The sequence below is a fragment of the Salarias fasciatus genome, chromosome 19 (assembly GCF_902148845.1).
Source record: "Salarias fasciatus chromosome 19, fSalaFa1.1, whole genome shotgun sequence".
Classification (NCBI taxonomy): Eukaryota; Metazoa; Chordata; class Actinopteri; order Blenniiformes; family Blenniidae; genus Salarias; species Salarias fasciatus.
The window spans coordinates 15,982,561-15,996,698 of record NC_043763.1 but is presented as its reverse complement, the minus strand read 5'-3'; positions in this window follow the sequence as shown (position 1 = coordinate 15,996,698).

The following is a 14,138-nucleotide window of genomic DNA, read 5'->3' as shown; positions in this document are numbered from 1 at the left end:
CAGTCAATGCCAATTATACGTTGAAAGGGACATTGCAGAAACTTTGTTCTATAAAAGAAGTGAGTATTGAAGAACTGAGAAAAGATGTAAATGTTAGCTGGAGCGGTTGTCATGTAAGTATGTGAGACTTAATATTATCAGTACAAAACCATGGAATAATATAGTAAAAAAGGCAATTTTGTTACATGAAACCCTCTCAATTTACTGCTGTCAATGGAATTTCACGTGATCGTGCTGACCAAGTTCCTTAATAAAGTGATTCTCTGCTAAACGTAGAGACGTTCATAGATCAATGATCATCTCCGCCCAAAATCCCATACCTGAAACACAACAGGTGACTTTCCTGACCAATAAGCACTATAGCAGTACTGGGTACTACACCCAACAACCTCCATCACTGCTCAGTAGATCCACAGAGGAAATTTGCCTTATACCCTCATTCACTGCCTCACACACAAACAGCCTTGAAATAAAAATGTAACACAATGAAGACATAATAAACTGCAAGATAATAAAGGTTTTTCTAGGTAAAATAGTCAGAGAGGCTCACCACAGCTGCTCTGCGAGGTCATATTCCTTTGCTAGCACTTTGGTACCTTGCCCAAACACACAGTAAAATAAACAAAAAAAAAAAAAAGAAAAAGAAAACCTGTGGATTTTTCTGAATGCAGTTCATACTGATTGTAGCCACTCTCCCACAATTTATTTCCCTGCATTTAAATTCCATCACAAGTATACACCTAATGGGACATTTTTGCAAAATGATTTATAATCACAATATATTCAATAGTCACCATACAAAAGTTCTATTGCAAATGTCCTTTCAAGCCAATAAACACTTCATTTGTTTCTCACTGGTTTCATTCTGGACCATATTTTGATTGAATTCCATGAAGCCAACATTGATGGAAATGATTGCCAGCTGCAGCGATCACTCAGAAATCTTGGCTAGATGGGTCCCTGCTCATTGTACATGAAATGATACGAGCGTGGTGGGAGAACTTGCTGGATGGATAGGCAGTCAGCATTAACCACTTGCGTTAAATTGACCCATCTCAGTGGAAAATGAAAAGTATCAGATCAACCACAGATTGAAATACAACTGACCGGCCATTATAGAACAGAGGTGACCAGCTGGGAGCCAATCAGCTGCTGCTCTGCTTCATGGATCTGAAAGACGGAGACAAAACTTGAAATAAAATGAAATCAAAGTTATTATGATGGTTGGATTTTACACATTGTTTTTCTCAATGTTTCTTAGTGGTTCTTCAGTTAGAAGAAGCTTCACATGTTTATTCAACTGGTGTTACAAAGACCTTATGCAGCATGATAACAAACTAATGTAAACTGGAGCCATTTTTAACATATATTCCCAATAAAATCACATTGCTGTAGGAGGGAAAAAAAGCTGTACACTGTTGTGAGCTTTAGTGTAAAATTCTTTTTTGACAATGAACTTCTCAGTAGAATAACGCTTTCCTCAACAATCCTGCGTCCTTTTATTGTAAGGGAAAAAAACACTTTGTAACCAATTTTCTCAAAAACCTCAGTCCATTTGGTAGCATTTTTATGTGATTTCTTTTGCTGGAATTTGATGGAACGAACCAAAATTGCAAGGCTGGGGGACAAACCGGTTTTGTAAATGCCTGCCTCCTCACGTAAGTCATGCAATCGCTTGCCGTTATGATAATTGCACTGCATGTTTGGAAAATTGCTGCAAAGTATTCAACTTCTTTCCACTTCATTTTGAGAAAATCAAAACATGGGTTGCAGTGATGTTTCAGACAAATTAGCAAGTAAGCTGAATCAGCAGAGTTTGCTCTCGTGAACGGCCAAATATATTACCAACACTGTCAATAAAAAAAAAAAAAAAAAAAAAAAAAAGTCCTGTGTTCACTTATTTTGGTGTACAAAACTTGTTTAAATTTTTTTTTAATAGCTGTTGCTCAAACTGCAGGTGTATTCACATTCATTACTCGCTGTAATATTGTTGATAAAAAAAAAAGAAAAGCCTGTATCAGTTTGTGGATAGTTCGAAACTGAAGCAACTGGCGAGCCTCTTTTTTCTGAGTCGTCATACTTTTTTTTTTTTAAATCCCCCTTCTTATTTCATCATGCTAACATTTGAGGATTTTTGACCATCTGTGACCCAATTTTCATTTCATACTTCTGCTCGCCTCCATGTGGAGCCCCTACTGTCGTCTTGAATACACAAGCCGGGGCTTTTCATGTTAAGAATAATAAAGCTGCAGCCCAAGGCTTTTCATTTGCCATTGTGCAGGCTGAATCGCAGTGGCAAAAGTTACAAATATATCAATATATTATTATTTAGTGGCAGTTTAACCGTCTGAGCCATTAGCTGCAGTCCAATTTCAATACTCTGCCATCATTTTGGACTGACTCCATTTCCATGCGACTTCAGCAATCCCCTCTCCAGTCAAAAGAAATATCAACGTTCACTGGAAAGCAACAATCTGCTCAAAACATACAACAATACAGAGACACCGACATTACACTCCATTCACACACAATCAGAATACAGATCAGAGCGGTCACAAAGAGGTATAGTGTCAACCATTTTGGTTAACTTCTTTTTTTTTTTGTTGCTTGTTGCCGTTTAATTCCTTCTTTCTATAAAGTCTTCCACAAAGAAAGAGAGAAAACGAGAAAAGAGCCATTTAACACTAATCCTCGCCAAATAATACATTCATTTGTGTGCAAAATGAGAGGATTTAACGCCAGCTCACAACCAAACAAGACTGGAATGTAATGGATACCAGCATGTACGTGATCGCTACTGACTCCATTAAGTACGGAAACTGTGGGAGGAACGGAGATGATTTGTCAATCATCTGAAAATGAGACACATGAAAAGTCCCTTTCAGAGTTATTGTGCGTCAACGTGCGTGCGTGTGTGCACGTGTGGGTGTGGATTAGTGCCACGGTAATCATATTTGCGTGTGAAATTCCCGAATATTATGAATTTGCCACACAGGCACACACATTTTAAAACACACATGCTGGATGATGGATGCACAACTTTGATGAAACCGACAAAATATATATTGTTAAAGGCAAAGTTTAATTACACACATATGCAGCATTCCAGACATGCATACATTATGTTAAAAACATCATTGTGTTTGTTGAAACTTTTTACTTATGTGTGAGTCAAGGATCGCAAAAATATTGCCAAACGTACTACTATATTGAGTAAACTCCTCAGTAGAGCATATTAGCCTCGGATTGTGCATGACATAGATACATAACGCATAGAACACACTGCGTATGATTGGCTGAACTGTAAAATACAATTAACAGCATACTGTATGTGTAAGATCTTATTTTGACAAGGCAATGATGACAGACGTTCACACTGACGTTATTTTAAGCACATTTCTTGCTCACTGTCACTTGCTCCGGTCTTGTTTGTGACAGCTGCTGTCAATCTTTCACAGTGCTTACTATTCCATATGTGGAAGTTAATTTAAGCATGGTTGTAAACTTCAGAAATGTAATGACATTGGCAAGATTATTATATTATAGATAATTAAAAGGGTGAAGATACCAAAAGCAGACATAAACATTAGAAAAATCCAGCATTAGAAATGAAAATAGATGACTGAAAACAAAGGAAAAAAAAGAAAAAGTTGGTAATATTTTCGCATCTGACATTTTAAAACTCAACTCCACTTTGTGACAGAGCTGAAGTGTTTCATTTCTTTTGTTTTTCCAAAACTTATTTGTTCAACTTGATAAGACTACCAGAAGTGTACACTGCGCTACAGATGATCCGCCTGACGTTGATGGAGTGACTGCATCCGATGCTCTAACAAACCAGCATCAGAGTAAGCTGCTGATAGAAAGTGATGGATGGCTCACAGGATGTAGGAGTGACATGGAGGAGGGGATCTGAGGTGAAGAATGACAGAACAGAGATGGAGATGCATATTTTAGGTGACAGATAAGCGGACCAGCTGGTAACGTCACTTTAACGCCTGTAACTCAAACATGTTTGTGTGAAATACATCACCCTCTTCTGCTGTTATGGGCTGATTCTCATAATTGATCCTCTGCCATCTGCCCCCAGGAGACGTTATCCAATCAAAGATTAGTATTGGTAACCACACATAAGCGGCTTGCCACACAGAATGAATGTCACTGCATGGTAGAAATCATATAAAAAAAATGGTTCCTTTACATCATGCTGCACATTTCTCCTGTTTTATTTTGGAGTCTGACTCTGTCCCTCCATTCAGGCTCCATGACTTCTTGTCCTCGGGTCAGATTGATGTTTCCTGCCCTGATGTCTTTCACCTGTGTCTGACTGTGTGATTTTCTTCATTGTGTGGTATATATTGGTGAACAGTTCTGCGTCATGTTACCGCTCCACCTGTGTTCTCTGTGCCCGCTGTTTTAACATTTTGTCCGTTACTATGCCTTGGATTTCTCTCCGACATCACTACCGCCACCTCTGACACTTGCCTGCATGACTTAGCTCCTACTTGCTCTTCGTCACCCCTGTCACTGGGTCTGCATGGCAACGACTGCCAGCATTGTACTTCACCTCCTCTTTTTTTCACGTTCTGTAATCTCGAGAGTCTTCGTCTCACCACCTGCTGTATCCAGCAATTTGAATCCATTGTGACAAGACCCAATGTTACCAGACCCATTATCCATAAGACTTCAAAGCTGGCAGCTCCCAAGACCCTGTGGAACAATGTCTAATTGCTATTTCATTTTTAGTGCTATTTGATTTAAATGGTTCATGTTACGAAAGATGATGGACATTTTGTGCTGATGTGTGTTACAAAACCCGCCAGTTTATACAGGAGGAGTGAAACAGCTGCATGGCTATCCCCAGAGGGTTTAGCTTCTCCAATTATTTAATTTAACGTCACGACTGTTATGTTGTGGGGTGGCTATGGCTCAGTTGGTAGATCAGGTTTTCTCTCAGTTGGAAGGTTGCCGGTTCAATCCACCTGTTCATATGTCGAAGGACTGAGTGCCTTGCATATGGTAACCACCTCCAAGGGTGTGTGAATATTTGTCTCATCAACCATTCCAATTACACCACATCTTTCAAGTTTTTATATTTCTTAAATTCCAGTCATCACATCTCTCTGCTCTGGCAAGACTGTGTGAGGATCCCGGAGGTGCTCTGACAGACATACTTTGAAGAGTGTCACACGCTTTATCCACAAGTGGGAGTTATTTTATCATTTGATTCTGCAAGATCGTGAACACAAGAGCTAGCGTGTTGGAGTCATTAGTAGAGCAAGCCAAAGAGTCAGGATTGGAGAACCATGGCAAACATTTGTTTTATTATCAACCTCAGCAATGGTTGGAACAGATGTTGTGAGATTCAACAGACTTCTTATTAAGAAAGATATACACTCAAACTTGCAAATCTAGAATGTAGCTTTGTAGAATGCATGAGCATAAGATAGAAACCATCTTTGTTCTGTATAATTAAAGTACAAAGATTAATGCAAATCCTTTATTTTCAATATGAATCATTGATTAGGTCAGAATGCCTGAAGGTGGGGACAATCTATTAAGAGTTGTGAGAAATGTTCGTACTATTGTTTTTGGTGGCATTTATATTCTATATTGGTTTAAGGGGAGATCCTTCTAATGGCAGAATTAAATGGTGTAAGCACTAAGTCAAAAATTGCTGTAGTTTCTTAGACTGAAGCAGTCACACACAGATATGTTCCCGTGGCAATTCTTTGGGAAATGACTGAATCCCAGGTCAAGAGGGGAATATTTCAGTTTTTTGAGAATCAGCCATGACAGACAATACACCATTACTGGAGGTCAGAATAAAAGAACATTGCTTCAAAAAAGAAAGTCTATTTTGTGTGTGTGCGTGTGTGTGTGTGTGTGCATGAATTTCAATTAAAGAAATTTCAAGTGTGTTTTTATTCCAACTCATCAAAAAGCTCCACTCGAGACTCAAGTAGGTAGAAATAAGGGAGAAACAGCGTGTCTTCTCTCCTTTTTTTCCACTGGGTGTTGTGACACTAACAATAATATCCCGCATTCCTCGGCTGATGAGATAAATCCTCATGTAGACCAGTTAGAAATGTTGTGAAGTGGTGCTTGAAATAAACAAGGCAGAACAGCTGCTCGGTGGTGAACAAGTGAGAGGCCTGCTGTTCACACATCAAAGCGATTTTATCTCAGGTGTACGCTCCAAATAAAGTCAATAACCCCTCTTCCCATCTGGCAACAACAGGCATCTCGTATCAGTGTGCGAAACTCATTTCATTACTGTGAAGCCTGATAGGAATTGCATCTGTTGCACGCAGTCATTTATTTCCGTCTCTAATGGGGTTCGTTTCTTTTTCCCATTGCGTTGGTCTGGAAGGCAGAGGCAGCGTTTTGAGACGATGTCCTGACAGAAACAGCCTCCGTCTCATGTCAACTTCGGGTGTTTTCGACCATTTAAGCCTTCAACATTTATCTTGATGTGTGCTTCAGAACAAAAAAATAAAGAGAGCACAAAACTCCCGAGATTCAATCTCTACAACTGTATGCTTCAAAACAACAACCCAAGGCTGTATTGATTAAAAAATTCAGGGAGAGTTTCACAATTCAATAAGTATCCTTGTCGACATCTGAAAAACTCCAACAGAGATTTACATTTTACATCTCATCGAATTCTAATTTGGTTTCCATCCTCATTACAGTGAATTAGTTAACCTTGACAACGCTGAAGCTGCTATAATTCTTTTCAGCTGCAACTCAATCAAATTGCATGAAAAAGGAATGAAAAACGCAGCTCTAAATAGATCCCTCCTTGTATCATTTTCTTTCGAGCAGTTTTCAAAGTCTTGTACTTGAAAATCACACAGCAAGGTGCCAGTATAGTTGCCATTTAAATGACTACAATGTCAAAGTTTAGAATTAAAGGTGATTAAACTGCATGAAATGATTTCGAAAATAGCCAGAACATAAGGCGCGGCAATCCCTTCAAATAACTTTCACTCACCTTGACAGGCTGACTTATCAAAGTCTCTTCAGAGACCACAAAATGCACTCAGAGTCGCTTCTGAGGGTTGTTTGTTGAGGGTTTCACTTTTTTTTATGAGACATGTTTCATCAAGTCAGTTTAGCGATGCAGCGCTGCACAGAGGGTCTGACCTACATCAAAACAAAAAAAATCTAATCAATGTTTGCTTTGACCAGCTTTTCCATTCAGGAGAACGTGACCACAGTTACCAAAAACCACAGATCTTCGTGGAGATTGCTGCTGTTAGTGTAGGAGTGAGTGTGAGTTGGTAGATTGTGTGTCTTTCTTGCACAGTAATGGACCGCCAACCTGCCGAGTGTTTACCCCGCCTTTCAGTCAATAGAATCAGCATCAAATCAAATGAACCTTGGATAAAAAAAAAAGAAAAAGAAAAAGTATTGAAGACGAATGTTATGATCAGTGTTCATTTCAGATCCAGACAGCCAACATCCTTCATCATAATGAAGGTTTCAAATTCGATTGGATTATACTCTTACCTAATCAGTTCGGCAAATGATGGCAGAAATAAAACAACCAAGAGCAATAACCACATGTGCCCCATTGATTACCTCCCTTCAACATACCCTCCAAATGAAAAAGGTTGATAAATACAATGTGAGAGTTCATTGATAGAGTATTTCCAACTGAGGAGCAAGCACATCGCGAATGTGCTCGAGTCAATATTTATTCTTGAAAAACCCTCATTGAGGCATCTCTATCACTACATAATGGTATATATGAGCCTGTTCCACCTAATCAATGTCCAACATCATTTGTATAACTCGCTTGAACTGTCCATGTGTGAAAATGCATCCTTGGGTATGTACTGTGATCGTCAAGGCGTTTGCACTTACACTAACTCCAAGTTGAAGTGGATTTACAACTTGAAGATGGAGTAATGGATCTGCACTTGCACTGTGAGTTTTATCCCATTTCCAAAGTTAAACGGTGAGTGTAAAATAATTTGAAAAAAGAGAGATGCTGAGACGCAACAGAGAAAAAAAAAATAGTGATAACTGAGTGAATGAAATAAAAGAGGGAGAGGAGATTAAGAGTTATGGTGAGCAATGAGATAAGGTGCTGATGTGGGGAGTGAATGGATGGGTGAGGAGGTGGGGAGTCTTCAGTACGAAAGAGAGGAGCAGAAAGCTTGAGGCAGGGAGGAAAGACACGATGTGAGAGTCACAATTAAGAAAGGGAGTGACAGAGGAGCGCAGTGATCGGTCCTCTGCTGCAGACAGAAGCACTTCATTCAAAGACCAGAGAGGAAAAGAATGAAAACAAAAACAGCAAAGAAGCAGAGAAGAATAAAAGCCAAATAAGTTTATGAGGAAGAGAGAAAGGCAGGGGAGGAAAAATGGAGAAGACGACAAGTGACGAGAAGCGGGGGGATATGATAGAATTAGAGGTTGGATGGATGGAGTGAGAGAGGGGAGGTAAGGGGAGGTAAGGGGGGGGGGGGGGCACAGACGGCCTGCACCTGATGGATTGAGGCAATCAGTTCATCTTGGTAACCTGTTCATCCATCTTCAAACACCTTCTCCCACACATCTTCCACCCTGGAAGGACTGATTTTCCCACAGAGTGTACAATGTCTTCCTCAGGCGGAACAAAGCGCTTCACAGAGTTCTTTGCCCCAGTTTGTGTGTGTGTGTGTGTGTGTGTGTGTGTGTGTGTGTGTGTGTGTGTGTGTGTGCGTGTATGTGTGCACCCAACATGCTGCCAGCTTGGAGGAATAGCAGCCTATAGGACATGATTGTCTTTCAGTTCACTGCAATCAATAGTAAACATTCAGCTACAAACTAGTCCTCAAAGAATTTTGTGACCCCCACCAAAAAAAAAAAAAAAAAAGACAGCCTACACTATCTCAGATATGGACAGAAGTAGCCAGTTGCACTTATTATTACTCACATAAATGATATGCTGGGGTGTTTTGCAGCCATTCCTTGCAAAACTGCATCACCGCTGGTGTGACCCATGCGGGTGCAGCATGGTATCTGGTGCAGATGAGGAAGCACAGCTGGCATCGAAAATAAGCATCACTTCCCAGCGGGGACACTCGAGTTCAAAGTCTGGTTAAAGCCTCTCGCTGTCAAGTTTGTATGTTTCATTGGTGAGTGCTTGGATTTTCTCCAGGTATCCCTGTTTCTTCCCACAATTCTAAAGACGTTAAGTCAATGGTGACTCCGGAGCGTCAGCTCGATGTGAGCCTGACTGAGTTATCAATATTTAGAGAGAGTTTAATGTTCAAATGTGGATTCAAAGGTGCCATTAAAAGCGGATCAGTGGTTAGGATGCCTTAAAACCTCAGGCCAAAAGATTATGCTTTTTTTTTTTGCTTCAAATGATTCCTAACAATCTGAATTAAAATTTGATTGAATTTCAGATTCATGGACATGACAGCGAGTCATTTTTGCCTAATTATTCCTGTGCAGACACTGGAACTGACTAGTTTTGTTGTTTGACAGAGATTTATTGATAATACGTGAAGCTCTTTTAATTTCACTCCCGGAGGAGAACATTTTACACTAATATGCCAGACTGACTTTGTCTGGAGATTAACCGACCTCTCAGCATAAATGCTAATTTCTTGTTAATAATGCAGCAGGGAGAATATGTTCGTGCCTTTAAGGACAAACACATTGATCTTTCAAAACTTCACTTAGACTCGCTTTGTCAAATTCAGCACTTATGAAATGTGCAATCAAGGCCATTACAGGTGCACCTGAAACGCAAATATTTATTTATTTATTGCATTCTCTCAATTATGTAGTTGCTTTGCGATCAGTTTTTTTTTTTTTTTTTACAGGCTGTGGGTGCAGCATTACAGGGTAATATTAAAGAAATCCTTGGATCATTAACAGGGTTACCTGTCTACTACCTCCAGTCAATCGGTTATTTCAATCGGATAGCGTCAATCTATTTCCAAACAAGTGTTGACAAAATGCAAATGGAATTGCATGAGCGTTTAATCAAGATCGCATGGCGGTGGATGTAGCTGCAGCTACTGTATCTCATTAGTCGTCTCTATCAGTCCACCCAGCCAACGAAAACAAACAGATTAAAAAAGAGAGAAATTAATTTAGTCCTGAAGCCAACACTCATTGCTTTATTGCAAGCTGTCGATACGCGTTATCACTCTCATATATACGAAATGTAATCTTTGATATCCTCTGAGTATTTATGTATGTGAGGGAATACACTGCAGGATATGTCATTATGTAATTTGAGTACAAAAAAAAAAAATGCTCATCTCTTGTTGTCACTTCCGTAGAATTTAGCCGTACAGAAATCAAACATGGCTGCATTTATTCTGTAGATTTTCATGATCTCAGTGTCTCTGGACCCACAGCAGCTGCAGCTTGTTCAAAAAGCTATCTTCCCCCTCTTCCACATCCTAATTGTTTCTGGAGAGGCTGGTGGCAATGGCTTCAGGAAGGTGAAAGGAGAAAGGACCTTTATTTCAATTACCTGTCCCTTCTCCACAAACACTCTGTCAACACGCACATGCAGGCGGGGCGCACACACACACAGACACACACGCAGAGAAAAAGATAACCCAAGGGTATCCCACTTGTGTGAGTCCATGCATGTGCTCAGCCCAGTGATGGGTAATTGAAATAAATTGCAGCACAGGGCAGATGGGTTGTTCGCCTCATTGTTAAGTGTCTGAGCAGAACTGTGTGTGTTTAATGCGTCTGTAAAACAACAGCCATTCAAGTGACAAATAACTGCAGGTGCCATCAGAACTGTCATGTATACATTTCATACCTCATGGTTAATGTGCAAATGCTCTTTTAGGGCTTCAAGGAAATAGGTTTTCAGTAATAACAGAACTCCTGAAGGCTTCAGTCACCCACTGCAATCCATCCCAGATCAATTAACTTTTACATTTTGCAGATTTGTCTTTTTTAAGATGTTCAGAATTATATTTACGTTTTTAATTGAGATTCCACAGAAATAATACAGATTCACAACGGTTAAGCTACTCTCAGTTATCAGATTCTCCAGTGATGCTGAATGAAAAGATGTGGTCAATGAAAGGTTTTCAAATTTTAATGGGGAATTGATGTAGGTTCCTATGCTAATATTTGTAGTTATAGTTCCAAAAATATATAATAAAATGGTAAGATGATTTGTATTTTAAGCACATTTAAACACATGATTAAATGTAATGACTCCAAATTACTATGTTTGAGGTGAAAAATATCAAATGCATGCTTGTTGCGTAAAAATAGGGACATAAAAATATGTTGCGTTCATTGAAATAGCTTCTCATAACCTCTTCCAGTGGAATTGCTCCATTACAATTTGACTCTCACACAGAGGGAGGAAATCTTATTACAATGCTCTCAAAGATAATTGTTGTCCACCCGACCTTAGGCCACCAGAGGTAACAGGACATCTCTTACAATTGGAATTTGTTTCTTTAAGAAATGGAAAAGTTACGCTAATTTTGTAGAAGACCAAGTCAAAACTCTGCTTGTCCAGGTTTATAATCCAAAGTTCAACATAAACCACCGTTACATGTGATAAATGGTGCGAGAGATTGGCACAGCCTGCTGTACCACCTTGAGACGGACTTGGAAGATGTTGTGTTTTACATACAAATAGACGTATGGAAGAAAGACCGCTGGAAACAACCACCAACACTCAAGACCCATCATCCATTTGAGCTTTATGTTACTGAATGAAAGCTTAGAATAATTGCATTTGGCTTTCATGTCAGACTTGAACTTAAAAGCCTCACACCCTACCAACTAATCTGACTGAATACATTATTACAGATATGATTTATGGAGGCTTTACATTTCCTATACTGTAGCTGTCTTACAGACCTAATAAAGCTTTTATTGTTGAGCACGTTACTTCAGTATCCAATATAAACTTTCTTGAGCCTTTATTAGTCCCAGAATCCCATGATGGTCAACATATTACTATAGCTTGATAAAGGGTTCAGTTAGAGACTGCGGAGTTTTGCTTTAGTGAAAAAAAATCATGAAATTACATGGAAGGTTTTTCCCTCTCAATTCTACAGACTAAATAATAAAGAACCAGTGCAGGACTTTGTAACTTGATTCCCATGGCTCATATGTCAGACATACAATTACATTTCCACAAAATACAATGAAATGTTGCGTAAATATGTAAATGTATTAATTGCACAGATCAGCATAAACTAATTTTTCAGTGATTGCGCGGTAAACTGTAGTTGATTGTGAACACAGTCACATTTCACAGAATCATACTTCATGGCCTCAAGTATGTTTCTGTGAAAGGACAGACAAGGACAGATAAGCCTAACCGATTGTTGATCTTGACTTTTCTTTATTTATAGCAGTCATTACTGAACTGTCAGCACAAGCAGTGTGCTATTAGGGACGGCCATAAAGGAGACCCGATAGCATGGATATAAAGGCAGACCAGGGAGAAAGAGACACAGGTAAAGAAGACGGACTGTGGGTATTCGCAGAGCACCCAAAGTTTGTATAAATTCTATTTACAACGGTGCATATAGAGTTCAGTAGGGAGTTTAGGATTTTCTTGCAAAAGTCAATACATCTGTGTGTAATTTTGAACTTGTAATAAGATACTGTGTTGCAAAATATGCATCCTCATCATTTCATCTCCTCAGCTCCTGGTCGTCACCCCCTCATTATTGCCACTGTTCATTGGTGATGCATTCAAGGCTGCAATTATTATCCAGCTTGACCGACTGACTGCACCAAGAGGATGGAGCAAAAAGACTGCAAAATTATTTCAGTTTTATTTTCTTTTGCTCCTTTGTGAAAATGACTTCAACGCTCATGAGCAGCGACTCAGGCCTGCAGCAGTTTCCACTTTCAGCGGTAACAATTTTGTTACATTTGCACGACAAGTGTGTTAGTTTGAGTTTATTATGAATTTTTTTGAGTGTTGAGTAGTTGTTTTTCACCATGAGACTGCGTGTGCCACCTAAAGGGCCCCAAAAATATGATTTTGCGAATTTCAGCTTTGGGCTGCAGCTGAATAGTTTAACCAATAAGAGTCATCCATGAGAGCCTCAGTTAGAATACATCGTCTCACCCTTTGGCAATGCATCCATCAGGTTCTTTTAAACAGGCTCCAATAACCAGAAGACGACACTCAACCAAATGCTTGCCTGAAGGGGAAGTTATGCCCCTTTTAAAAAGGCAAGCTCAATCTTGCTTTGCTTCAGTATGGCTTTTTGAATTGAGGAAACAGAAATTAAAACAAGAGGGAGATTGACGCGTTCAACCAATACACCAGAGCATTTGAATGCGCTCTTGGATACTCGAGAATTACTGTCTGAAAGTTATTTAACGCTTTAACTTCCTATTTAGGAGTGAAAAACAAAAAACAACAATTCTGCATTGTTACATAACTTCTTTCTGGGTAGAATGTAATAATTGCAAAGTAACATGTTCTCACTGGAGACACTAATCAGTGAAAGCATAGTACAAGAAGAGTCTTAAGATTACATTTAACTCCAAGCTACAGAGGGTGGGTGCTACATTCGAAGTGTGAGTACAATACTACCTTGAGAATGTTTGCAGAGGAGTAAGCTTCACAAATTAAGGCTGATCAAGCAGCAGGTTTGGACCGCAAACCATCCGTTGAGGGAGCAGCGCTAAATACCGTTAAATGGGTTATCTCTGTAATACACCGGCAAAACTGCTCCCAGGCGTCTGAGATGCTGCCGCTTGTAACCAGAGCGGATAAGCAAGCCCAGCAGTTTGAATGGGAACAAAAGCAAAAACACCAAGTCCCCGCAAAAATCTAATCATTCGCAGGCGAACTGTCCTTCACTGTCGCACCGGCTTTGATCACAGCAGTGCTCGGAGACATGACCAGTCGAGGAATTGTAAAGTGTCACACCGCTTCGTTCTGTGCCACCCAGCACTCTGTTGCTCCCTCTTACTTTAACTGTCATCGACAACAGACGTGCTACTGAGTGACAGTCAATAAGCGGCGGCTGTAAAGACGCCCGCTATGAGGCGGCGGAACGCACTGACATGAAGTGTTGGAAACACACATACAGCAAGTCTCAGTCAACACGCTCATGTCGGGTCTGATGAGAATCTTGGTTTTGTTTTTAATATATTGGCTCCTTGACTCT